The sequence below is a fragment of the Lichenostomus cassidix genome, chromosome 2, assembly GCF_008360975.1.
Source record: "Lichenostomus cassidix isolate B80296 chromosome 2, HeHo_3.0, whole genome shotgun sequence".
Taxonomy (NCBI): domain Eukaryota; kingdom Metazoa; phylum Chordata; class Aves; order Passeriformes; family Meliphagidae; genus Lichenostomus; species Lichenostomus cassidix.
This window is the reverse complement of record NC_139482.1, coordinates 38,199,961-38,225,363: the sequence shown is the minus strand read 5'-3', so window position 1 is coordinate 38,225,363 and position 25,403 is coordinate 38,199,961. Positions and strand designations below refer to the sequence as shown.

The 25,403-nt window shown below is 39.9% G+C and overlaps 1 protein-coding gene across 22 annotated transcripts in view; it reads left to right on the top strand.

Moving 5' to 3' along the window:
• The window catches only part of THRB (thyroid hormone receptor beta), a 170,615-nt gene that overhangs the window by 77,994 nt on the left and 67,218 nt on the right, over window positions 1–25,403 (top strand). For 6 of the 22 annotated variants that reach the window (XM_085051114.1, XM_085051103.1, XM_085051107.1 and 3 more), the window contains one exon: window positions 6,760–6,830. The exons of 15 other annotated variants lie outside the window; for them this stretch is intronic. The gene's annotated coding sequence lies outside the window, so the exon portion shown is untranslated. Of the gene's footprint in view, window positions 1–1,306; window positions 1,338–6,759; window positions 6,831–25,403 lie in introns of those variants that run through there. One more of the 22 variants, XM_085051121.1, reaches the window with a different exon arrangement.

Below are 25,403 nucleotides of genomic sequence, written 5' to 3'. Positions count from 1 at the left end.
CTCTACCATGTCTAGAGTTAATTTTGTATGGAAGGAATTATCTCAGAGACAAATATTAAGACTGAACACATCCAGAACTGGAGGGAAGGAGAAGCTATGTGTCCACCAAGACCACTTTTCTGCCTCGTTATTGGGAGCATATGTCACACCAGCCAGCACTAATGGAAATAGTCTTATGCAATGGAGAAACGGGACTGGAAAGTAGATTATTTGTCTTTGACAAATGAAGTCATTTGTCATTCTTGTGAAGTTTCACTTGTGTTCCTTCTTATCATTAAAATTCTTCAAATGTTATCTGATAGTTTATATCAAAATTATAGAAGACAATAATTCAAAGTTCTAACTTTTCAGAATCTCTTGCTTTTATGAATTTGTCTTCTTAAATGCATCATATGTGAAGTCCCAATATTTCTCTGTTCTTATATAATAAGAAAATAAGAATTCACAGAGAATGAGATCTGTTTTTCTTCTAAGGAAATGCTTGCATTCTGGAAAGGTTGTAGTGGTGTGCTGTGTAATAGTCCCACGGTCCTTGTAAAACAAGATGTACTTTGTCCTGTTAAAATTAGAACTACTTAAGAGATGCCACACTTACTATGAAATTGCAAATTGTCTCTCCTGGGACAAGGTGATTTTCCTTGCTGAAGGAAAGTTGGCATTAATAAGCATGTAATCCATGAAAATAGTGTTGTCATAAATGGATATTAAAGTTTCTGTTTGTGGGAATTAATAATATTGTCGGGGGTAGGAAGAAAATCAGGGTGCAACTGCACAGCCAGCATTCCTCTCCATCTTCTGCCTTTAGGACTAACTAATCACATAAGCAGCTAGTTGTGCAAAGTGGAATTCACTGTTGAAAGGAGAACAGGTGAATGAGAGAGAAAGTAAGCCAAAAATGGAAAGAAAAAAAATCTATGTATCTTTCTAAGACTAATCGTTGGGTATAACCTTGAACCCCCAGTCACTGGAAGTTTTCTGCCTTACTTTGTTCCATTTCAGCTCTGGACATGCAATGCCCTCTCTGTCTTGAGCAACCAATGCAAGAAAGGTCAATAATTAACCAACACTTGGCTACTTACCAAAAATCACTGCAGAAATCAGTGAAAACCATCACAAATTCTCCTCTGCTGAGGCAGATTACCCATCCCACTCTCTGCCCACGGCAGACAGCAGTTCAGGACTGCCCTGTCCTTGCCGCTGCCTTCTGACCCTGGGTGTGCTGGCATGTTGCAGCTGAGGGGGAGCAAACTCAGCAGGGCAGGGTCCGAGCTGTGGCTGCTCCAAAGGCAGAGGCACGGGGATTTTGCTCACATGGACTCTGCTGCTGCTATGGCTGGGTAAGGAGTGGCTAAGGAGGTGTGCTCCAGGCTACACAGTAGCTACAAACACACTGTTTGGCCTTCCAAACGGTTTTGTTCAATGTTTTGTTCTCTGTTGTGATGAGTAGCTCCTGTGTCCTCTCCACAGGACTGATGAAGTTGTATTTAGCTGAATTTGTGTGGAAACCAGGAAGATTTTCAAAGGCGTATTTCCTTAAAAACTTCTGTAGGATCCATCAACCTGATTGCTGCTAGAGGTACTTCAGACTGTGTTTCTCGGTTTTTGTATGTATGTTTCTAATCATGGAAACGGGGGTGTATTTTTATATCTGCATTAAAATAAACAGAGGTTTATTTCTAACTGCAGTTAAGGGGATGTTTCGAGTCTCAGTACCAGGGTACTTGCATGGAGTTGCCTAAGTATTTAGGAACAGAATGTTTTAGTCAGCATCTGGGCATATTAGATTGGAGCTGTACATTTCTGCCTTAGCAAGTTGTTATATCCTTTTAAGTGCATTTTATTTTTACTTAAGTGCTGCACACACACAACACACAGAGTTTGCAAAGACAGGTGCTGTACCCCACCCATGACCCTGTCTGTTTCTTTTCATCATAAACTCATTATCAGTCAACTAAATCCTCTTCTTTTTAATCTCTTCTTCAGGGGATCCTACTCTCTTCTTCTGCATAAGTGGTCTGTTTGGGCCAGGTATACCTTCTTTCTCCCCCTCTCTCCAACAGTTTTCCCCTGCCGGACTGTGGTTCAGCCTGGTCTGCTCTCTGTGCTGCCTGACTTTCATCCTGGGCTGTAGCACAGGCAGCAGCAGTGGCAGGGAAGGCATCTCACCTTCCTCTCTTTGCTAGAGGATAATGCTTGTCACTGGAACCCAGCATGAAACCCAATATCCTGCACCTCTCACAAGTTTGCAGTTGTTTGTAGGGTATTTGAACTGATTTTAACTGGCCTGGCAAGAGCCACTTCCCTGACTAAAATGCACTCTCTGCTGTTTGAAACGAGGGACATTTGAATTTCTGAAGGAGGGGTACCAGATAATATTTTCTCATTTTAAAACAATTTCTTTTTTTTTTCTGGCTTTTACCTTGGAAATAATTGAACTATTTTGGTTAATGCAAGAAAAAAATAGCCTGAAGCACACATGCAACATGGAAAGTCTCAGCCCAAACAATTAGTCTGGCAAAATTATAAGCAAGTGAAAAATCAGACTTATGGGAAGCATTGGATAACCCTTTGTAACAGTCTATATCACAGCTCCCACCTATGTGTGTTGAATTAGCAAGATCACTTTCTTTTCAACATGCATGCAACTTGCACACACTCTCATCCGGTGTATTCTACCGAAATGCATATCACTTAATTAAATAATCCACTTAACTTGCATCAGAATCACTCTGTCTAAATATGACTGCAGCTAATCGCATGTGTTGTTAAACCTGTTAATTGCTTATCATCTGTTTGCGTAGATTGCATTTTATAACAGCAAATGGAGGACCAAATGCTCAATTGTCCTTTGTAAGTGTTCCTGTTAGACATGTTTTCATAATTATAAAATCTTTGTCCATCCTCAAAAACATACAGTAAATTTATCATATAAAAGCTCAGAAATTGAAATGCTATTGTGACACAGAAAGCTGTCTAGCAATTAATGGTTCAGTAAAACAATAAGTTAGTGCAAAGCCTTCAGTCTTCCTTCTCCTAATACATCATTTTGTTTATTTCCATACTGCGTTGTTCACAGTGGGAGTCGGAGGAAGCCTTTGGCTGAATGTTCTCTACCCCTAGCTAAGAGACTCTGTTGTGTTTTCATTACATTTGCCTCACATAATCACTCACTGTTAATTTCAAAAAGCCTTTGATATTTCTGCATGTGTGTGTCCTAAACAATAAGCTGATCCATAATGCAGTATGATTTATTGTCTTCTGACTTTACACACAGCTTTTCCTAGTGGAAAACAGCTTATGAATCTGGGTGTTAACTGCCACTTGAGCAGCACAGATAACTTTCTTCCTGTGTGCAGTACCTGCATTCCTAGGCAAGGTCAGTGGTCTGGTCAAGTGAGGCTTTTTTGTTTGGATGGCCTCTCTTGCCCACATTCCTTATAATAATTTTTTTCCTATATTCAAGTATGCTTCCCAAACCAACTCTGTCCACGTGCAGAAGTCTTGGTATTTACTATGACTACACATTGGCGATGCAGTTCATCTAGGCTGCATACTCCTAGAACCAGATGGAAAGTGCTGGTGTGTTACGGAAAAACAGCAGCAAGCATGAACACCTTTCCTTCAGCTTGTTTGTTTCGATGGGTTCACATTGTGCCACCAGAACAAGTGTGATGTAAGGGATGCTGGGGCAGGAAGGCTGAAACTTGCCAGGGAAACATGGAGAAGGAAGGTGGTGTGCAGAGAACATTGCCTTAAAGCTTGTAATTTTTCAGAGAAGCTGTCTGCAGGAATGCTGTAGGCGTGGAGGAATTATGATCTCAGGAGGTTGCGCTGGCTGTACCTGACATACATACCTATTTGTGGGAGGAGTCTTCTCACAACATTGTAGGTAGAGCTGTATAAATTTAAATGGCCTAACTGAACACAGAAAATCATTGGCCAGCACTAAAAAGTTGGATTTGGGGATTTGAGTCCAGAAATCTCTGTTAGTTACTTCTCTGGTAGATAGAGTGGACAGTTGTTGCTTAAGGCACACAGGAGGGAAAGGGTTAGAAGAAAAAACGTGAGCAAAGAATTTGGAAATCCAGTATCTTTGCACAGGACATACAGTCAAAGTCTGCTAGACACCTACTGTGAGAGAAAGGACGTGCAGTTAAAATAGTAATTTGTTATTCAGGGAAGTTCTTTTGGAAGAAGGTGGCTGACTGAACCTTCAAGTGCTAATGGTGAGAGTGGCAGTGGTTACTTTTCTGGTTCTGCTCACTGTCATGGCTTGGCCAGTTTTTCCTCCTCTGTCAGACTTTTCAAGGCAGGCAGAGCTGAGGAGGATTTTGCTATGGTACGGTGGCACCATGCCTTGCAGTCAGTTCCAGAGTAAATGGAAAAAAATGGAAAAATTAATAAAAAGGCAGTAGTGGGGCAGGGAGAGAAGAAAAGAGAGTACAGTGGTACTGCCCTGAAGGATCACACATTAGGTGAGAAGCTGGCTCTCACACGGATGGAGTTCTGCCACACACATGCTCATGCGCTGATCATGGTCAGTGACCTCATCCACATGCAGGCCTGGATATTGCAGTGGTTAAAGTTTGCCAGCCAAGGACTGACTCTCTGGAGGAAAATGAAGACTGGCTGTTTTTGGCAGGGAATCCCCACTCTTTGCGGAGTCACTTGGAATCTTGTGAAGGTCTTTTCTTTGCTGGGCTTTAAAGGTGGATGGCAGATAAAATAAGTTCATCTACTGGTTATTGCTTTCTATTTGTACCTGATGAGCTCACTGATTTGCATTCCTGTAATGTGCTCTTTCTCTTTGATTTTTTTGAGCTATCTTACGGTGGAGTCCCCAAAATTCGATACCCTACTAAGTCCATTGAGACACAGAGGAATGGTGATGCCCGTTCCATGTGCAGCCTGCAGGGAATGTCAGCAGTCACTTGGAAAGGGTCATGACAGTCTGGATCAGCAATATAAGTCTAGGCTGAAGCCTCTGTCCCTGCAAGTGCTCTCAGTTGGATGCAGGGCCATCGAGATGTTTTATGTGAGCTAGGACTTGGTCTGTAACTCAGCATTTCTGGGCAGGGAAAGGCAGGCTAACAGGGCTGCTCTTTCCCAGCAGTGCTGCTCAGCCCTGTCCAGGATGTGCCAAGTCCTCATTAACATCTTTTGCCCACTCTTGACATAGTTCTGGGATGGCAGTGGTTGGTATTTCCATTTAGAGGGAATGATTTTTAGTCTCCTTTCATAGTTCTGCATCTAGCAGTCCTTGCTAAAGCATACCGTAAGTATGTATGAAACTCTCCTGTGATCCCCACAGCTCTGCAGTAAAGGTAGGACTGCAGATCCCAAAAGACAGAGCATTTTCCCATAAATTCTTTGCCCTGTCTGTTTCCAAATTAACTGGTGATGGATGAGGGGAAAGAGGAAGAGAAAGAATAGCATAATAAAACTCCCCCATTGCATCACTTAAAATTCTCAAGGAATGTTCGTAAAAATTGGTGTTGCTTCTCTTCAAGCTGCTGGGGGGCACAAGTCTTTGGTCAATTAAATTCTTGTTTTTAAATACTTTTTTTTAGCAAGGCTTCTTAAATATCTTTGTACCAGATATCTTAAATATCTGGTGTTACTTTTCTAGCTAAAATAATCAGATAAGTTTTGCATATTTTAGATATATACCAGATAAGCAAATAATAATGGGAACCATGAAAGTATGGTTCACATTAAGAATTAAAAGTTGATGTAATCTGAATGTAAGCCACATGAATTTGAATTGTTTGGCTAGTTTAGTTCATGCAATTGGGAAAATAATGGAAAGGAAACATAAGCACATGTGGTATATTTTGTTATTGTGGATGAAGCAGAATATCATCTAAAACTGCATATTTCTTTTTGTGATAATCCTTTCCAGTCGTTGGAGACCAATCAATGTAAAATAAGATCTGAAAACTGCCATTTTCCCTGTGAGCTGTAAAAACTTATTCTGGTAATTTGTTCCTGAGTAGATGAATGTGGCTGTTCTTATTGTAGTCCTAATTTTCATTTTGAATAAGGACATTAATCTGTCAGGCTGTACTTGATTTGGGTTAAAAAAAAAAAACCAAACAAAACAACCAACTGGTGGGATATGTATAGGCCAGATAGGAATAATTTTATCTGAAGATACTAGCTTCTTTAAAAACAAATCATCCCTTCTTCTTGGTGTAGTTTATCCCACTACTTTTTTCACCCATTTCAACTCCACCAAGGGCTGGTATCCTGAGAAGACCTCCATTCCTTGGGTTTTGTGTCTGACCTCCCAACAGTAGTACTTGTTTACCTAGGGAGATAATTGTTTTCTGGAGAGCATCCAGCTGATAACTTACTTTTTCATTAGACCCCTTTTTCCTATTAGTTATCTCCTGTTAGTTGATCTGTGTCATTTGATAAAACTAATTAGGTAATAAAAGACTGTTTCTGAACTCCTCCCTTTAATTTTGGCGTGGTGAAATGTACTTCTTGGCACCTTGCTCTTTCCACATAAAGACAGCCTTCAGTTGACAAACAACATTAATCCAAAAGAAAACAAGCCAGTTCACGCATCCTCTCTTGATATATCCTTGTGCCAGAACAAAATAGTTCCTAACAAATTATTTGTACCAAAGATAGTGACATAACCCTGGCTCTGTTTTAGAGTGTTGCAAATGTTTGCAGAGCTTCTCAAGAGGCCAGGCTAAAAATACTCAATGAAACCATTCAGAATTCTACTAAAAGCATTTTGTTTCCTAGGACTTTCCTCCCTTCTGAAAATGCCCTCCCACAGCTGCATGGCATTTATTAGAAGGTGATGAAGGTATAAGGTAGGAAATCACATTTTATATTTTATTTTAAAATTCAGGCTAATTTTCAGGTTTCCTTCTACATTACATACCTTTTTTTTTTAAAGGATATTTCAATGGAAAATAGGCTTATTGTTAGCTTCAAATTGAAGTACACTAATCTGGTGAAAAAGGCTGATCAGATTGTCCTTCATGAAAGTTTTCAGTGTAAAGGTTTGAGGTGTTGTGGTATGCAGCATTTCAAAGACAAATAGCCAAGGATTGCCACTTCTTTATGGACAATGGCCTCTGCTGCACCCTAATGATTTAGAAATTTCCCGAGGATGCTGGTGTATTTTTTTCTTGATTGCTGCACCCCAGAACAAAGTTTCTCTTCAATGTTTACTTTGAGGAGAGGATAGAATATGCTATGCTCAGTTGTGAGGTCTGTAGAAATCACTGTAGTAATTTTCCATTCAACCTAGAGAAAATCTATCAGAGCCAGTGAAATTAGACTAACAAAAGAATCTGCACAGTACCTATTCTGTGATTTACACTTAAAAATGTCATCTCTCTCAAAAGAATGGCTGCTATCAGTTCAGTTTTAAATGCAAGCAGTGCTTTGGTCAGGTTTGAAGAACTGTTTTGGTATTAGTTGCATATTTACTGTGTGTTGTATTTACTTCCATCTCAGAAAGATCTACCACGGGGATGTTAATGTTGTGCTTGCAAAGATTAGGAGTATTACATCTTCCAGGATGCAAGAGCCCCAAAATAGCAGTGCATGAAATTTTAAAATCAGTGGTATGATAAACATGGATAGTACCAGAGTGTGTTTGTGAGTCATGTGATAAATAAATGATGGAAGTGATAGTGAGAGTCAGTTACAGGAATAAGAAGTTTTTTAAAAATGAAGGGAAAATTGAAGTTTGTACTTTCATTTGTCCTAATTAGATTCAGAAAAGGTTTTGACTTGCTTTCTGCCCCTGAACACTTTTTCTTAACTTCTCTAGATGTACTTATAGCCAATAGTGACTCACGGGCATTCTGCTAAGATGCCTGAGATGGTTATTATCCTCTGGATCTACTGCTTTTCCTAACAGGAACAGTCCTGAGCTATTGCAGTTTATAACCTACCATAATGTTAACTAACTAAAACTTTTGTCTATTTTGACTATCATATCTTGTCTATCATATGTCTTTGACTATCATACCTTGATTATGATACCTTAGGCACAGTTGATTCTGCATTTCTAGCATTAAACATAAAAGCTTTCCAAGCAAATGGAAGTTACCATTGCAAAGGAATTGAAAGCATGGACTAGCCTGCCATTGTGTCAAATCTGATAATTGCTTTTCACACATAAGCAGCTCAGGAAATCCAAATGACCAAGCCTGTTTGTCCTGTGTGCTTTCCTTTAATGTACTGTTCATTTTCACTTCAGATAGTTTCTTAGCCCTCCTGGCTGCAATTCAGTGCCACAAGAAGCCCTTCTCAAAGCCTTGCACTAATTGTTCCAGTGCTGTGCTTAGTGGCGCATCGGTGAACTGTGTCCTGCATGCTTGATTTTACAGTTTACTGTGAACAAATTCTCCAGGATTATAGATTTGCTAAGAGGTAGTGACGGGAGTCTGTGCATTTATAGGCAGCCATGTGGTGCCCAGCAGCATGACACTCATTTTCCCACAGGATCCTTTCCCTGTCTGGGCTCTGAGCTGTCCGTCCCTGTTGTAAGTGAAGATGTGGAGCAATGCCAGAGGTGCTCTTGCCAGCAGGGTTATGGGCTCATTTCGGTTTGACCCCAGAAGAAGGGCAGCAGATAAGGAACTGAGGAGGCTACAGCCCAGTTTTGAATGGAGTTGCTGTTGGTTTCTCTGCCTCAGCTCAGTGTTTAGCCATGGTCTCTGCACAGCTCTCAAGATCCGATCCATGGGAAGGGAGAGAAACTGCTTGGCTCACACTGCTGCAGCCCTGTCCTGGTCACTGCAGAAATAAATGAGGCAGTGCTGCTGAGCAGAAGCACTGCTCTGGGTGTCCTGGCAAGAGACAGCATGCCATGTCTACTGCTTTTTTGCCTGGACAGGGTGAGAGAACTCGCCTGCCTGCTGCTCATTTGTGCTGCCGACAGATGCTGCTTGTACAACTGACGGGAGAAGCAAACCTTTCCATCCCCACCCTCGCACATGAAGACAGTGCACTTTAATATAACACATCCTTTTCACCGCTTATTAAAACAAAGCTGTTAACATATTTTGGATTAAACCATTAATATTCATGTTTTCTCTCATACAGGGTCAACAAACAGTATCTGAATATGGAATTAGGAGTGTATAACTTCAGGAGAGCTGTGTCTTTACTAGCTAACAACTGTGCAGCTTTTTCCAAATTCATGAGAAATCTTTCCACAATGCAGGATTGTTTTTTCTAGTAGGGATTGCTATTGTGACACTAGATTCTTTTCAGGTTCGACTACATTGTGCTTAGAGGAGACAATTTTTGCTTTTTTGGATTTATTTTTTGAATGAACACTTTGCAGAAATGCCTAAATTAATCTGAAAATTTTAAGAGGAAAAATCCCACCCTATTTGCAGTAAAATACTGCAATGCTAGTGTGAGTTCTACTGACAGTTCAGCAGTTGATGAGGTTTTACAGTGCTTTTGTTTGGTGCTAAAAAAAAATGTTTCTGATGTATGCCAAAGTTACATGGAATACATATAAGAGCTAAAATTGAGTATATCTCTTGCAAAGCAAAATTAAAATTGGAAGGAAAATACACTAAATTGTGGTGTGAGTGGGTTGTGGCAGTGACTCTTCTATGCAAAATTTAGGATAAAAGATGAAAAATGCTAAAAGCTACGTAACAACTGGTGCTGGTAAACAGTATTTGTCTTCAAAGAGCCATAGGGTTTGTCATGAATTTCAAAAGATCCATAAGTGAAAGAGATGATTTGGCTTGACTTGCAGATTACTGCTGCCGAAGCAAAGAACTTAAGTAGCTGTCCATAGCAGAGCCAAAATGAAATCTGACTCAGGTATTTCTGATCTCTCCCCTTGTTCTTCAGTTGCTTGACTGCCAAGGCAGACTGTCACAAAATTGTCAGCAATTGTCCGGGTTGTTGGGGTTTTTTTAGCATTTAGAAACTTTGGTTCTCTGCAGCAGACAGCATTTGTACTACAGATGCATGAAAGTGGTCTGAGCGTGTCTGTGTCTGAATATTTTATTTTTAGAATCTGCAGAATTTTCCCCTGTTCTTACCATTTCCTGTGGTTTTACTCTGTAGCATGATGGATGAAGAAGGCTGTTTGTGTGATTAAGGTATGAGAATAGAAACCATAGATCCTGGGTTTACAGTCGCAAGTTGGATGTGATGGTCAGTCTCTTAAGCATAGTAGCAACAAGTGAACTTCTTCACCTATAAAAGAATATTTATCCTATTAGAAGTGTGTAGGAGAAGTGAGGCTGCATTAATATTTTAGAAGCCCTGTGGGATCCATGTAGGAAAGTGTCCACAGAAGTGATATTAAAACAGTGAGAGTGTAGAAACAGTACATTCACCTGTAGTAAGCAGTGAGAGAATTAAGCTAAACAGGAACACGATGCACTGGAATAAGTGTTGACACATGGAGTTAATTGAGAACAATTAGGTCTGTGTGTAGACAAGATCTACATAGCCCGTTTGAACTGCATGGCATTATGTGAGTAAAGGGTGCAGGATTAGACCTTTTGTTTACAGATTTACCTAATGCTTTAAACTATTTGGATGAATGGTGTTACACAAATGTTAGTCATAATTATTATTTAATTATAACCACATGTTTACTTTGAACATAGTCCTATGCTTAATATGTAGGAAAGCCAGGATAATGTTGCAGCTTCAGTGTGTGAGCTACTGTTTGCCAAGCAGCGTTTCCCTTATGGCTTCTCCTTCCATGGGACAAAAATGCCTCCCTGGACAGTGAAGTTGCACCAGTTGTGGTATGTAGTAGGCAAATAGCTTTCATAAAAATACCTTCAGCTAGAAAACTTTTGAAACGTACATCTGAGATAGAATGCTAACTTATTATAATTGATGCTATTAAATGTGCTGCTTGTATATAATTTCAGAATACCTGAGATGCCAGTATGTTATTCTGTTTCCATTGAGAGCGCAGAAAGCAAATTTCATAGTACGATTCATAATATAGGAATGCTACAGAATTTCTGTAGTTCATGTGTTGCTACTTTAATTTGCATTTAAATGTTTAAACTGTTATAAAATTGAAGATTCTTTAAACTTTAATCTACCTTTTTTCACTCTTAAGCAGAACGAAGTTTTTCCTTCTTTAACTCTATTTTGAGGTTTTCCTTTGCTCAGATCTTCCATTTCAGATACTGTGGAAATCTTAAGATAATTTTATGAATGGCTACTCATAAAATTATATAGATATAGATAGAGCATAGATATAGATAGATAGAGAGCAAGAAAGAGCTTAGTGGAGTTTTTTTTGGGTTGGGGGGGTTTACATTTTATTTTTGTTGTTTTTTAAAGAACCTGATAAGAAATCTCATTCTGAGGGGTGTATGGCATATCCTAGGTTGCAAGAGATGGGATGCTTTCTATCCTACTATTTTCACTAAGTTAATGTGGGGATTTTTTTAAGTAACCAAAGGTAATGGAGAATTTGAACCTTTTCTTTAGAATGTTTTTAATGCTTTGAATGGAGATACCTCAGTTCCTCTATGCGTGACATTTTACAATGATTATTGGTACTACTGAGAGGGGAAAGAAGACCTCTCCTGAACACAGGCTGTGCACGTGGATTGTGTCTGGGATCAACCTCATTAACTCAACAAATATTAGTCTTTCCTTTTCCTTTTTCCTTTTATATAGGAATCTTCCAATTCCTGACTGAGTTACCGAACCTCATATAGTAATTGCAGCTCATATTTTTCTCATTGTATAAGGCACTTGATCTTCCCTCTGGGCCTCCCCTGACATGCTTGCCCCTCCTCACCAGTCTGTAGAAGAAGATTTATTAATCTCCTGGTGGTGACAGGCTTAAGGTGACATGACACTTCCCATGTGCACCAAAAAAGCATGTATTTCTGTACTTCTGTTTTCCTGAGCACCTGTTTGCTTTGGTGAGAAATGGAGACTTATACAATACATTTTAAAAGAAAATTAAAATATTGGATCATTTAGAATAAGTGTATATTTTCTTAAGGGAAAAGGGGAGACATGCTGATTCCTGCAGGAGAGAATGAACTTTTTTTTTAAAGCCTAGGTGTTTGAAGTTTACTTAAACTTTCTTTCACATGATAGACATTTTGTTCTTCATGACTGTGTCTACCTGGAAACAAAGTATTTTGGTAGAAGTAATTTATGTTTGATTTGAAAAGATTTCTGAAAGGAAGTTTGCTTTAAAAAAATTATTTCACTCCTTCAATTTATTATTTTGGTGTAGAAATGAAGGTAAAAATAATTTGTGAATGCAGTTTCTTTGAGAGGACTTGAGTTTCTGCATTCCTTTGCCTTTCTCTGTGTTTTTCCAGCCCAGCCGTACGATTGAGTGTTTGAATATTGTAGTGTCAACAGCTCCTTGTATTTTCACTTGATACAGTTGAGCAAAAATTTTGACGTTCAGCTGAAATGTTTGAGGTGCCATTACCAGCATAATTCTGCTTCTTAAGTAAATCTCATCTCAGTGCTTGAAATCTAAATGGATTAATATTTTTAATGTCTTGTTTACAATGCTGCGTATGAAAGCCTGTATTTGTCTACTTGCCAACCTTCCTTCTTGGCCAGGAACCATTCTGGCGTGAATCTCAATGCTGGGCTCCCATCCATTTTCCTTGAGTCTCTCTCTGGTTCCCTCCCTTTTCCTCAGGGGCTCTCTGGAAGATTGTCAGAAGGGCTTTAATTTCTTGAGCAAGTCAGCTTTTTTTGACTCCTAAATATTTCTGCCCCAGCCCTGAATTTCAGAGTTTGCCAGCCAACCACAGATGGCTTGCCCTGGTGCTGTTACAAAAAAACACATACATTCTCAGGTTTTGCTGAAAACAAATCTAAAAACAAACCAGTGTTAGCTTTGTAAGTGGGCAGAAAAAGATGCTTAAGAAAAAGAATCATACTCTGTGTGACTTGACAGGGTGCCCAGCAGTCGTGGTGGAGTAGAGGTGAGCTAGTAGGTAACCCCTAATGTAGATCGTATCCATTATAGCATCCTATACCATTTATACATGTTACCAGCAGAGCCACACTAGCTAGAAATACCGTCAAGATTACTAAAATAAAAAAAAAAAAACCCTACATGATCGGTATGGTGGCACAGGTTTAGCTATGATTGCTGAGCATCTTCAGGGGTTGGGGGGCTCTTAGAGGAGGGTGAGGGGACTCAGTGAGTGTGACATAAGCCCACGTGTGAAAGCAGCAAGCAGGCTATTAGAAAGTAGAAACCAGGGGTGTATGATATCAGACTACATTACAGTAAAATTACACAGCTCTAGGTATGGTGAACCCTCTCTTCTGAGCAGGCCAGCAAATCCTCACTAGTGGTTATTTTGATATGTGATACCCTGATGCTAATCTAAGGAGTTGAATGCGAAACCAAAGAAACCAGCAACAATGAGAGCCCTGAGCTGAGCGAGGAGCACTTGGCAGAGCTCTCTGCCTTCCTAGAAACGGAGAGTGAGCAGCAGCTCTCGCAGTGACAGGGTGCAAGGCTCGCAGAGAGGCATGGACGGATCCCTGCGCGGTCCCCTGGGTCGGGTACATGTGGAAGGAGGAGGTGGTGTCCCTGCATCGCAAGACTGAGACTGGTAATCAAACAGCCCCCCCAGAGCACCGTTTCTGTTTGCTCTGTCTTTGGTCTGTGGAGGCTTTCTGCCCAGTCTGGCGTTAGAGGGGAGTGCAGTGGGTTGGCAGCCCTGGAGCAGAGCCTGGCCAGAGACACATTTTGCTTGCCTGCCCCTGCCCTTGGAAAAGCAGGAGTTGCTGTGACCCCGTGGTGGAGGAGAAGCCACGTTACCCCCTGCCATCAGTACAGTGCTGATCTCTCTCCTGCCTGTGCTCTCCCTCAGGAGCTGGGCTCCTGCTCCTGGGCAAACTCCCCTGTGCTGGAGGTGAAGATGGGAGAGAAGAGGCAGCCGAGCCCCTGTGTGGCTGCCCAGAGAAAGGCAGAGGCCAGCTGCACCCCAGCAATGAGTGAGTGAGTGAATGCATGTCTGTCCGTAGAAGATGCTGATTTCCAAGGAGATTTTAATTTTGGGTTCTTAACATGACATTTATTTTTGAAAACATGGTATTACTCGAAATGAGATAGGTCGATGAGACACAATAATCTTGACAATCTTTCATTATAGAAATCTGAAGGAATATGAGCATTCTTAATGTTTTATAGTCTAGCGTGTCTGGCTCAAAGAAATTATAAAATAAGTGTAAATAGCAGGGATAAGGAAAAGGGAAATATGGATTCAATATGTGAAGCAACCAAGTATTTGGCTACTCTTTGTCATTTATTGATCGTTCTCTCTGCTGTTCAGAAATTATTTGGAGTTGAGGATTCTCAACATTAAAAAAAAAACCTCGTCTTTCTCAGACACCAGGGTTACAAGATGAATGTACAAACATGAGTGTGTGAGTCAGGAAACATGTCAGTGGAGGTGGCTGTGTGAGCAAGGCTGTAGGTAAACAGAAATAAAGTTAATTGGCAGTTTTCTTGTATGCACGGGCAGCTGAAGTCCTTTTTGCTGGAAGAAATTTTCTTTTCCCATTATCCTTCAGCATTCTCTTGGAGGGATTGTCTCAAGGGAAGTGAGTGAGTCAGAAAATATGCCAAGTTCATGTCATGGCTGTTTCGGCGTTTCTTTCTCTCACTGGCCTCCAGGAGCTTTATTGGCAAGTGTTTTTAAAGGAAATATTGGCACAGGAAGGCCTTATTGTTTATGTCATGAAAGTCTCTTGGCTTCTTCTGCCTTGTTATTTTCTCCCTTAAATGGGGAAATTAGGAGTGGGGGGGTCTGAGAAAGGAAAAGAGGAGAGAAGCAGAAACTGTTGAGAGTTGCTACCAAAACTCTTCCCCCTACATCAGGATGTATCTTGGTGAGTCCTCTCTTTTCTTTTTCTCCGTTGCTGCTTTTCAGGCTCTGCTGCAGCCAGTAGATGGATTCCTAAAGGTATAAGTTTCCTCTTTATCCTTTTCAAGATGTGGCACTTAGAGAGCTTTTTGAAAGAAGCCAGCAGTTTTCTGCTGGGCTCTCCTCTGCCAGAACAGGGCAGGGAGAGGCAAACGCAGAGCCCAGCTGGGGTCAGATCACTGCCACATTCTCACATGCGGATCAGAGCTCTGTGATGGGCTGTGGAGGACATTTCATTAAATTCTTTTCGGTTCTGTGTAAGGTTTGCATACAAAATACAATGTGATTTACAGGAAAAAATAAAATTGGGAAGTTCTGCAGAGCAGATGCAGTGGGTACAGAGAGAAACAATAGCGAGATGGTGTATGGTCAGAAATGCTGCTTGTTAAAAACCAAAGCAGAAAGCAAAAGCATTCCTTCACATATGTACATGTTCTTAAAGAAATACCAAACCATCAAACCAACTCCCTCCCTCCACCTAAATTTACTCATATGCACTCGGGCAATTTTGGCATAACATAAAAGCACACAAAAAAAATTATGTCCAGTGCAGCAATAAAAATTGCTGTAGCCTATTACCCTCAAATTAGGTGAGAGTTGGAAAGTCTCTGAGGATGCTATTAAAGAATTAAATATTAACATTTCAAAGAATGTTTCAGTATTTAATATTTTTTTTATTTGGAAAGTAAAAAGTTAACTCTCCTTGTGATACTTCATGACAGAAAGTCTGTCTCTAAACCAGGTTCATTTTTATCTGTGATATTTCCCTCTGTGATGTTTGTGTATGCAGCTCAAAGGTACAGGATAAAAAATTCTTTCAGGTTAATGTAACAAAGGTGTGCATTGATGTACAAAAAAAAGTATGACCCTATTTCTTCTGGATTTGTTACCACAGAAAAAAAATTTAAAGCAAATGCCTATTTTTGTGAGTTAAACAGAGAAAATGACATCTAAACCACTTTTCTTTGTACCCAGTTAAACTAAGGATTGTCTGTGGAATTAAATATCTATTTCAAGACTGTCATGCCTCTTCAAACACTAAGTATTTGTTGGTACATAATGCATCTTTTTATTGTGGCATCTTACTTGCATTTTGGTGATGCCTTTTTGGAATGCTCTTTTTCAAAGGAAAGAGAGATGATTAATCTTGGCTCTTTAAACCTACATTGTTTCACTTTTCAACTCTTTCATGTTCTTTTGTTTTCTAACCTATCTACTTGCGGTGTCTGTGCAAAATTGTGTAGTGCATAACAGTTTAATTTGTGGAAGCTTTCCCCTTCCCTCTTTACTTCCAATTTTGTACTTTGATTTGCTCAGACCTTACTTTTACTTTCTTTTAAAATGTGTATACAATTGAAGAAGGTTAGTTCAAAGTTCTCGTGGAACATGTGTTTCTAGACCTGAATATTCTTAGAGCTTCTTATATTTTTTGGATTTGGGATCTTGTTCAGCCTGTTACAGGAAAAGTAACTGCCTGCCAGCATTAGAATCCAGGGAACAGGAACCTGGATTTTGCTTGGAAAACATCTTTAGGAAAGGTGGCTGCGGCTTTTGTATTCCTGTCTTCGAGTGTTTTACAAAGACTGAGAGCCATAAGAATTATATTGTAAAATAAAAGTCATAAAACCAGGGAAATATCCCTTGTAGCAGCACTAGCATATTTGTTTATAATTTATTTGAATGAGTGTGAATCTGTAACAATGTAATCACTTAAAAGGATATTGTAGTTCCATATAGGGTGTTGCAAGTGAGCCATTTTCACTATGTTGCAATTGTTATCTAGAGTGAAATGTGAGCTTTTTTCTGGTTTTCTCTGTGTGTACATATAACTGTATCTATGAATATATTTGAATAGTTATATTACAAGATAAGCACTGCAATACTTATGGGGGTATCACCATGGATTTTCCTTCTATGTTAGGAATCCTACCTTTGTCAGTTCAAGCAGACAGAAACCTTTGTGCCATGTTCTTTGTGTCTCATGTCATAACATGAGAAAAAACAAACCATAAAACTGGGTGTGAATAACTGTACTTTGGCCTGTGTCTGCTATCCACTTTACCAGACAGCCAAAATTCTTTAGACGTGGCAGTAAAAGCTCAATATTAAATTATCAATCCATACCTACTGCTCCAGTGTCAGGTACACTGTGACAAGATTGCTTTATCACTCTACCCCACTATCACTGGGATATCAAGTTAAATACATTACAGCTCTGTTAGCAAGGTGTCACAATGACATTTTAAATGGAAAATTTCAACTTTCTGAATGAAGAGCTTAATTGAAGACCTCTTGCGTTAGGCAAGCTTGTGCTAGACTCAGGGGACAGTTCCCTGCTGACCTTGTTTTCCTCCTGGCAAGCTGCTCTGTAGTAAGGTGCCTGGTGGTGCCCAAGACAGTGGGTGGGACATGCTCCCCAGCTTCAGGGAGCCAGTGCCTCTGAACCCCTCAGCTGTGCCTGGTTATCCCAGGGTCCCTGGCTGCACCTACATTTCAGCTTCTTCTGAGAGGCTGCAGGTCCAGAGGCTATGTGACCCCCATTCCCCAGCCTGGGTTTTCTTTAAACTTCGGCTAATGAGACATCAGCAACAAATTCAACATCAGCAGGAAAGATTTTTGAGAGGTGTGGAGAGAAGCTGTGCATAAAACCCCCAAAACTGTGCATGGCACCCTGTTGTCTGTGCTGTGGGTCCTCCCAGACTGGCTGCATCCACGGTGTCCTCCTTGCTCCTCCTCTGGACACCTGGCTGCAGCCAAGGAATTCTCCAGTCCTTCCAGCTTCCTGCCTGAGGGAGGCACTGCTTGCCTCTCTTCCCAGACATCTGGCTCCCACCTTGCCGTGGCGCTTGCCAGAACCTGCACATTTTCACACCCTGTCGAGCTGAGTGAAAACCATCTAACAGGTCACACATACAGGGCACAGGGAGGGAAGGTGATGGTGGGGTGGTGAACATCCACTCCTGTTTCCTTAAGAACTTGCATTGGAGATGTCTTTCTCCTCCGTCTCCTGAAGCTTTGAGGTCTCTTCTGAGCTTGGAAGCCCTCAATGTGAGCTACTCCACTGGTATTAGTCTTGTTGGTTCCTTAGCAATGAACTCTATGGAAGCTGCCTTCTCCTTCTCAAGAGCTCTCTCCTCTCTTCCACACCTCCATTCATTTTCATTGCATCGGAGAAAAGAAAACAGAAAATGGATATGGTTAATAACAATTCTGTAAAAAAATTTTCCATAAATCAGAACCTTTCATCTTCTGATATCCGGACTGTCACATGCATAGAGAGCTGGTAGGGATGAGTGCTCTCAAACCACAGCTACAGATGAGTGCTTCAGCATGAAATGAATGGGAGTAGGGAGTCAACTGTAATTTAGGACTGTGTTGTTCATCGCAAAGGCTAAACAACCTGGCTTAACAGGAAGAGGTCAAAATTCACAGGTCTACCCAATTCTCCAGGGGAGGCAATGATTTGGGTAAATATTGTGGTCCAGTTATAATCTACTTGAATTTCCAGAAGTTTTCAATAAGCCTTTTCCTGAAGGCTTATAAAGAATTAAAGCTGCTGTGCAATGAAAGGGAAACTCTTGTACTGAATTAAAGGCATGTTAAAAGTTGGGAAGCAACAGGGAGTAAATCACTGAGTTTTACAATGGGAGAAGTCACCAATGGAATCCTGTAAGGCATCAAACCAACATATGGGAAAAGGGGTTAATATTGAAGTAATAAAGCCTTATGGTAGTGCATGAGTCAACTGGGAAAAATTGTACAGTAGGCTTTGACAGTATTGAGTTTGACTGAGTAATAAGATGGCTGAGGAAATTCAGTGGCAGTAAATGATAATATTTTTAAAAGGAGGAGAATTGCAATCATAGTGGACTTACAGCCGCTTAGGAAAAACGTGCTGGTGTCTAATAGATTTTTTATAAAGGTAACAGCTGAATGTCCATCCTGTGTCAAAAATAAACTTCAGGAATTTTTAGGAAGGGAACAGAGAAAAAGGCAATATTCTCCATGTTCTCTCTACATAGGACTGTATTCAAGTAACGTGATCTTTGTTCTGACCTGCCAGATTTTTGTGTCTGTGGTGCTAAAACATGTATAACAGCACAGTAATTTCCATCCTTAGATGCATCTTTTTCTGACATAATCTAGAAACCCTATAATATGAAGAACAAATGAAGATAGACTAATGCCTACCAATGTTGTAACCCTTTGATGGAAGCATCTAGCAGTTTCTTACTGGTAATTAAGAAAGAAAAACATGAAGAGCATATCTGAAAAATGAAAGGAGTGAAGCCTGTATGAAATTTCAAGCTGGGAAAAATTGTAAAGAGTAAACAGCTTTATGCTGAACAGAAGCCCTCCTTAATAAATAAAGACAGTTCAGCTGGGGACTTTGCTGAAACGTGCCTGTCTTCCGTAATGTTTTATTCCAGAATGGGTTAGTCCCAAAGGACTTTCTGAATGTGTGGATTCAGATGTATGTGTATATAACTGCTGCACCTAGCAAATCCTGTATTTATTCCAGAGCAATTTTACCCAGCAAAACTTATGCCTGTTAGGTACTAAGCACCAGTACCATGGCCATAAATATGCAAAATCAACCAGTTTGCCAGGTACTTTCCAGGTGCAATAACTGCTACATATTTTGCATATATTTCAATTGTTCTCTTGGTTGCAAACTTGTACACGAGGTATAGGATGCATACTGCATGTAATGATTTCTACTTTTCTCTCCCCATCCATCTGAAGATATCAGATACTTAATACAAGAAAAATATTCTAATCATGCATTCGTGAAAGTCATTGGTCTTCAGATCATTTTACTTACGGTTTTATATTATGTTAAAATTTTCCAGTTTCTGGAAAAAAAAAAATTTGCAAAATTCTTTGTCACCTACAAAAGGCTCAAGATCATACTGCCATACTGCCATACTGCTCTTCAGAATTATATAGGTGCATTCAAATTGCTTAAAAGATTATTATAGTTGCTTCCCTGATAGAAAAAAAAAGAAAAAAGATTATGCTAGTGTTGTTCTAAGGTTCATCTAATATGTATATAGAAGTAATAAGTAATTTTAAGGTTTACACAAATTTAAATAGAAAAAGATTGAAATTAAAGAAAAGCAGAATAAACCAATTTATAATCAAATATGTTTTTTCATGGAAAAAGTAATGCAAAGATTTCTGTATAAATAGATTGTGCATAATGACAGAAAAAGTTATTTCTACATTGCTTAATTTCTCATTTTTCTCCCTGACATTTTGAATCCTGCATTAGTCTGTAGAACAGATTCAAAATATCAGAGGTAAAACAAAAAGCCAAACTTTGTCTTCAGGATATAGTTTCACTAACTTGATTGGGCATTACTCAGAGCGGATCCATTTTTAGCATATTGCAATTTGCATACTGACCTTTTCTGCACTGTGAATGAAAATTGGTGCTGTGATGTGTTGATTAGTCCCGTAAAATAACTTTAAGATTTCTTTAAAATATATTGTTTGGTGAACAATAATGACATCTAATCCATTACAATAATAAAAACAGATCTAGATTTCTTCTAGATAGCTGAGAAAGACAGTCTTACAAAGCTAAGTTTTATTTTCATAAATGCTCACTGACATTCTCTGTCTGTCTTTGGTAGCTCAATGGTTCTTATGCAATGGATATGTTATCTGTGAAGAGCCAGCATTGCTTGTGGATGTAGCAGGACACTGACAGTTGTATCTACAGTAAGAGAACCCTCTATTGGGAGACACACTCTAAAGAAAGGGAGGGGTGAGCAACATGAGATGTTGCCTTGGGTATGTGTGGTGTTTGAAGCTAGCATGAATGGGATTTGGTTTGCAGGACAGATACACCAGCTGGCAGATCTTCCTTAGTCACAACTGGTGATGTGCTCACTTTGCTCACTTTGTCTCAGCTGAGACATGCTGTAGTAGTCCCAACAGGTAGCCTTTAGTATACCAGAATTTATATAAACCCCTATAGAAACCCCTTTTGATCTTTGCTGTCCTTTACTACTTCACTCTGCACTTACTGCAAATCCTGCTCACAAATTACAGTAGCAAGTCTGTATGGACAGATGAAGTAAATCCACTGCTGGACTGGAGCTGATCCTGCATTGAAAGAATAAACTTTGAATGTTGAAATGCTAAAAGCTTGTTGAATGGTGCAGTTAAGTTCTTAATGCAAGGCTTAAGGATGTTTCATTGCTATACAGAAACTGGGGAAAATAGATGCAGATTTTACTGTTTCAGAGAGGTCATTTGGTGTTTAACTTTCAGCTACATGTCTTGGAAAAAGGAAGCAAGCTTTCCATCCTTCACACTCCAGTGTTCATTCTGAATGACGTTTAATGTACAGCCTACCGTGGCACCTCCTTTAATTAGCACTTGCTGCTTTTCTTCTGCTGAAGACAATTGTGATAGTGGCAGACTTCATGTCTTTATTACCAGCGAGATGGGAAAGGCTCCTGTAATTTTTATAACTGATGGGCTGAGACAGTCTGGGTGCCTGTAGTTCCTAATGAGCAGCACATGACACGGTGCAGAGTATTGGCAAGATTAACGAGCCCAGATTTCCCTACCAACCTGCTGACTTGTAAGAGCAGCATCGAGGAGTGGGAGCATTAGCACAGAGTCTGCAATGTGCCATCATACTGATAGGAAAATACTTTGCAGCCAGCCACGGGAATAGATGTGAAAAAACTCGAGGTTTCTATTTGCAAGTCGGGATTCATGCAAATGGTTGGGGACTGACTATTGCTATCAGACCTGAAGCCCTAAAGGGGCAGTCTGCCATTAACCTGGTTTTGGGAAAAATATTCCTGTATAGGAAAACAGATCAGAATACAATCACCTCCAAAATTGTTCCCAGTTCTCTTGGCAACATCAAAGGGTATTTTTTCTCTGTTGAAGTCCCTGTCAGTAATTTTGTGACAGCTTTAACAACCTACCTCATTTTAACAAGAAAATATAATGCCCCCTGAACTAAATAATGCTGATTCTGATGTTTTCTAATCAATAGATTCCTGCTGAGTTTTCCTCTGCATTGGTGAAATTGTTTTCTAAATGCTTTAGTTTGGAAAGCTAATGACACTTGCAATAGTTTCTGACTAAGAATTTGCAAATACCTGATTTTCATCTGAAGTTTCTGATTTGGTGATACCAACAGCTCTAAGGAGGTGTAATCTTTTGGGTAATCTTGAAAGTGTGAGGACACAGAGAAACTCCTTTGAATTGAATCACATATTGTAACCATTCAACTCATAATTTGGCATCTAAAGTGCTTAAAAACACCCACTGATTTCTTATATTTCCTGACTCTTAAGGAAGACCAGAAAGATGAAATGTTAGGAGTCTGTACAGAGTGGGATGAAAGAAGACTAACAAACTGGGTATGTTCTTTAACCTACCTTCCTTCAAGGAGATGAGCACCTGCGCACTGGAGAGACCAGAGACTTCACTTGAGATCAAAAAGCTAAGTGCAGTACAGGACTCCTATGTAGGAAAGTACATGAAGGGGTTTTTATGTGACACCTATTTCTCAGTATCTGAAGGTTATTTCAGGCTTAATTCTTGGTGTTCCTTGTTGCATTTATACATGAAGCCCTCCAGCTGCCCGTAATGAGAGATGCCTTGGAGAGGAGTGGAAGCAAAGTCTTACCCCTAGGCTAGCGGATTGGGGCTGACAGTGTTCAGGTCTGGAGCCAGGCAAGTTGTATCCATCCCTGTCTCCCGAAACCAGAAGAAAATGCCTGATGCACAACAGATCAGGTTGGCAGCACTGAGGCTTTCCTATTCCCATCTCTCATCTTGTCTGATTTGATCTCTGACTGTGAACTTCCTTGATAGGTAGGTAGAATTAGCCACAGTGGGGGTCTCTTAGCATCCTTGCTGAAAGCTGTTTCTGTTTTAATATGAAATATTTAAATAATCCCTGAAAAGACAGAAAGAAAAATGTCAGTCTTTTCTGGGAGAAATCTGTGCAGCGTGGAACTGAAATCAGTGTGACGTTTACATGGTTTTTGAAAACAAAACAAAACAAAATATCCACCAGCTGTGAAAAAGTACTGAGAGAAAAAGAACATTGCCCAGCATCAAGCATCAAGGGTTCATTTGGTGAGTATGTAGAAACATACATTTCATCAGGAGATTATTTACATGGTAGTACTAATTTTGTAAGACAGAAGAGAGTTTCAGAAATCAGCTGGCCAGTCCCTGAGCAGCTGAGGCTTATAAACAATGGGTACTCATGGACTGGAGAAATTTCATCTGAAAGCCTTGATCTCAGGCAGTGCATTTGAGTTGTGAGACAGTGCACCAGTGAGGGCTGTGGAATTGCAAATGAGCACCGAGCTTCTCTTCTCCTGGGTGGTGTAGGCAGCTTTCTGCTCCAGGCTGCTGCCTACCTTGCCTGCTGCCTTGAGCTATCTCTGCTTTTCTGTGAAAGAATATGAGCAGTGGGTAGAGAAAAATTCTCTTGAGTTAAATGGGAACAGGAGCAGGATGAGACTGCTTGTTGTTTTTTTGGTTTTGCAAAGTCAAAGTATTTCAGGTGAATGTCAGCTTTATTCAACCATCTGAAACAGAGAACTGATGATCATTGTAAAGAGGAGTTTTCACTTGAGATCGTTCTTGTGTACAGCTGCCAAATGTTATATCTGGGCCTCAAATAAAATCTGAGTGTTATGTCAAAGACCAAGAGAACTGTGATTACCCCTGCCTAAGAATTATGGAAAGTCATCTGCCCATATATTCATCATGGATTTTTCAAAATAAAATTAGTGCAAGTTCTTTTAATCTGATTTAATTACTTTAAAATTTTGGGAATTTCTATAGCTTATAGTTAATTTAAAAAAAGCTTTACCTGCATGTCAGAAATTTTCCTCACCAAGCAGTAACAATGAGAAAAAAGGCATACAAGTTATTTTGTTACTTACCTTGTAAATGAGATTTTTTACACTGCATGTAGGTTGATCTACTTCCAGACTCTTGGGTATTGCAGTGATGAACAAATCCTAAGAATCGGAACTGTTTGTTTAGCAGCTTAAAACCTTTTTCCTATTAACAAACACATTATGTATATAATACCCATCTTCGTGAGAGAGCATTAAAAAAGAATGTATGGTACTGTTAAATATTCTAGTAGCTAAACCAAGCAAGAAATATGCTGGTAATGACTAGCATTCCAAATCGCAGATTCCTCCTAGGAGTCCCTGGATTCTCCGGTATTATGCTGCTTTGTGCCGTTGTTTGCATTTTGTAGCATTGAACACTGCTTTGCTCGGTTGTAAATGTGCTGTGAATGCAGGTGGATATTATTCAGGGGTTATTCAGTGCACACTCAGTCACTGCCTCTGAAAAATGGAATGGATTTTAATAAAAAAACCTTGTAATGAATAAGATTTAATATATTTAGTGACATTTCTGGGTTTATATCTACTTGTAGGTGTTTTGGTGTGGAGCCAGTTATATTTCTTTCTGCAGGCTGATCTCTGGATTTTATTAAGTCCTCTGCTTAATGAACAATCCCCTTTTTCTTCTTTTTGTCTAACTCTCTTTGAGAGTTGTAGAACTCCCTTTTATTTTTGAGGATAATGACTCTTATAGATGATTTCTTTTTGCTCTGTGGCATCTCATTTTCAGAAGTTGAACCAAACTTCAGAAGCATAGCTGGCAGCCAAAGATAGCACATCTGTCTGCTGGTAAACTAAGCCTTAGTTATTTCACTCGTCAACATCAGTAGTTTACACTCTGAGTGGGGGTGCTTGGATTTGATATCCATGAGGATAATACACTACATTCTCCTTTTAAGTACAATTTTTGCAGTATCTAAAAGCAGTAATATTTATAGGAAAATTTTGTCTGTATGAAACAAACTGAAAGAGATCTAAGAAAAGCACCAGTGGAAAAAACAGTTTGGAAGAGACTTTTGCCTAGTTCCTATTGTCCCCAAAGTAATGCTTTCAATGTAAGAATGCAATAATTTCATGTAGCATTTTTGTGAAGAAGTACGGGCAATTCAGTTTCATTACCTGCTCTTCCACTTGCTGAATTTGAAGGCATTAACTCCTTCTTTGGGACTAGGCAAGCAGTGAAATGACTTCAGATGATTTTTCCAGCATACATATGTTGTGTAGAGACATCTAAAAATAATCATCCCCTCTTAACTAGTGAAATTATCCTGGCAAAGCCCCTAATACATACGAAGCTATGCCAATGGAAAAGTGCCGCTGCCTTTATCAATTTAGCTGATGCCATTTCGGGAAGATGACGCAGTGTTGGTGGGAGAGGGTTTCCTTCTGCTGGTGTGCATGTGAGGAGAAGGTCAGGGAGAGGCTGATGCTGTCAGGCTTGGTACATGCACCACCACGGCAGCACCGAATGCTTGATCCATCCTCACTGCATGTTCCTCTGTGCCCATCCCACTCAATCCTCCCGAGTGCGCCAGCAGGTCAGCACACACGATGTGCTCAGAACAGCCTTGGCTGGTTGTTC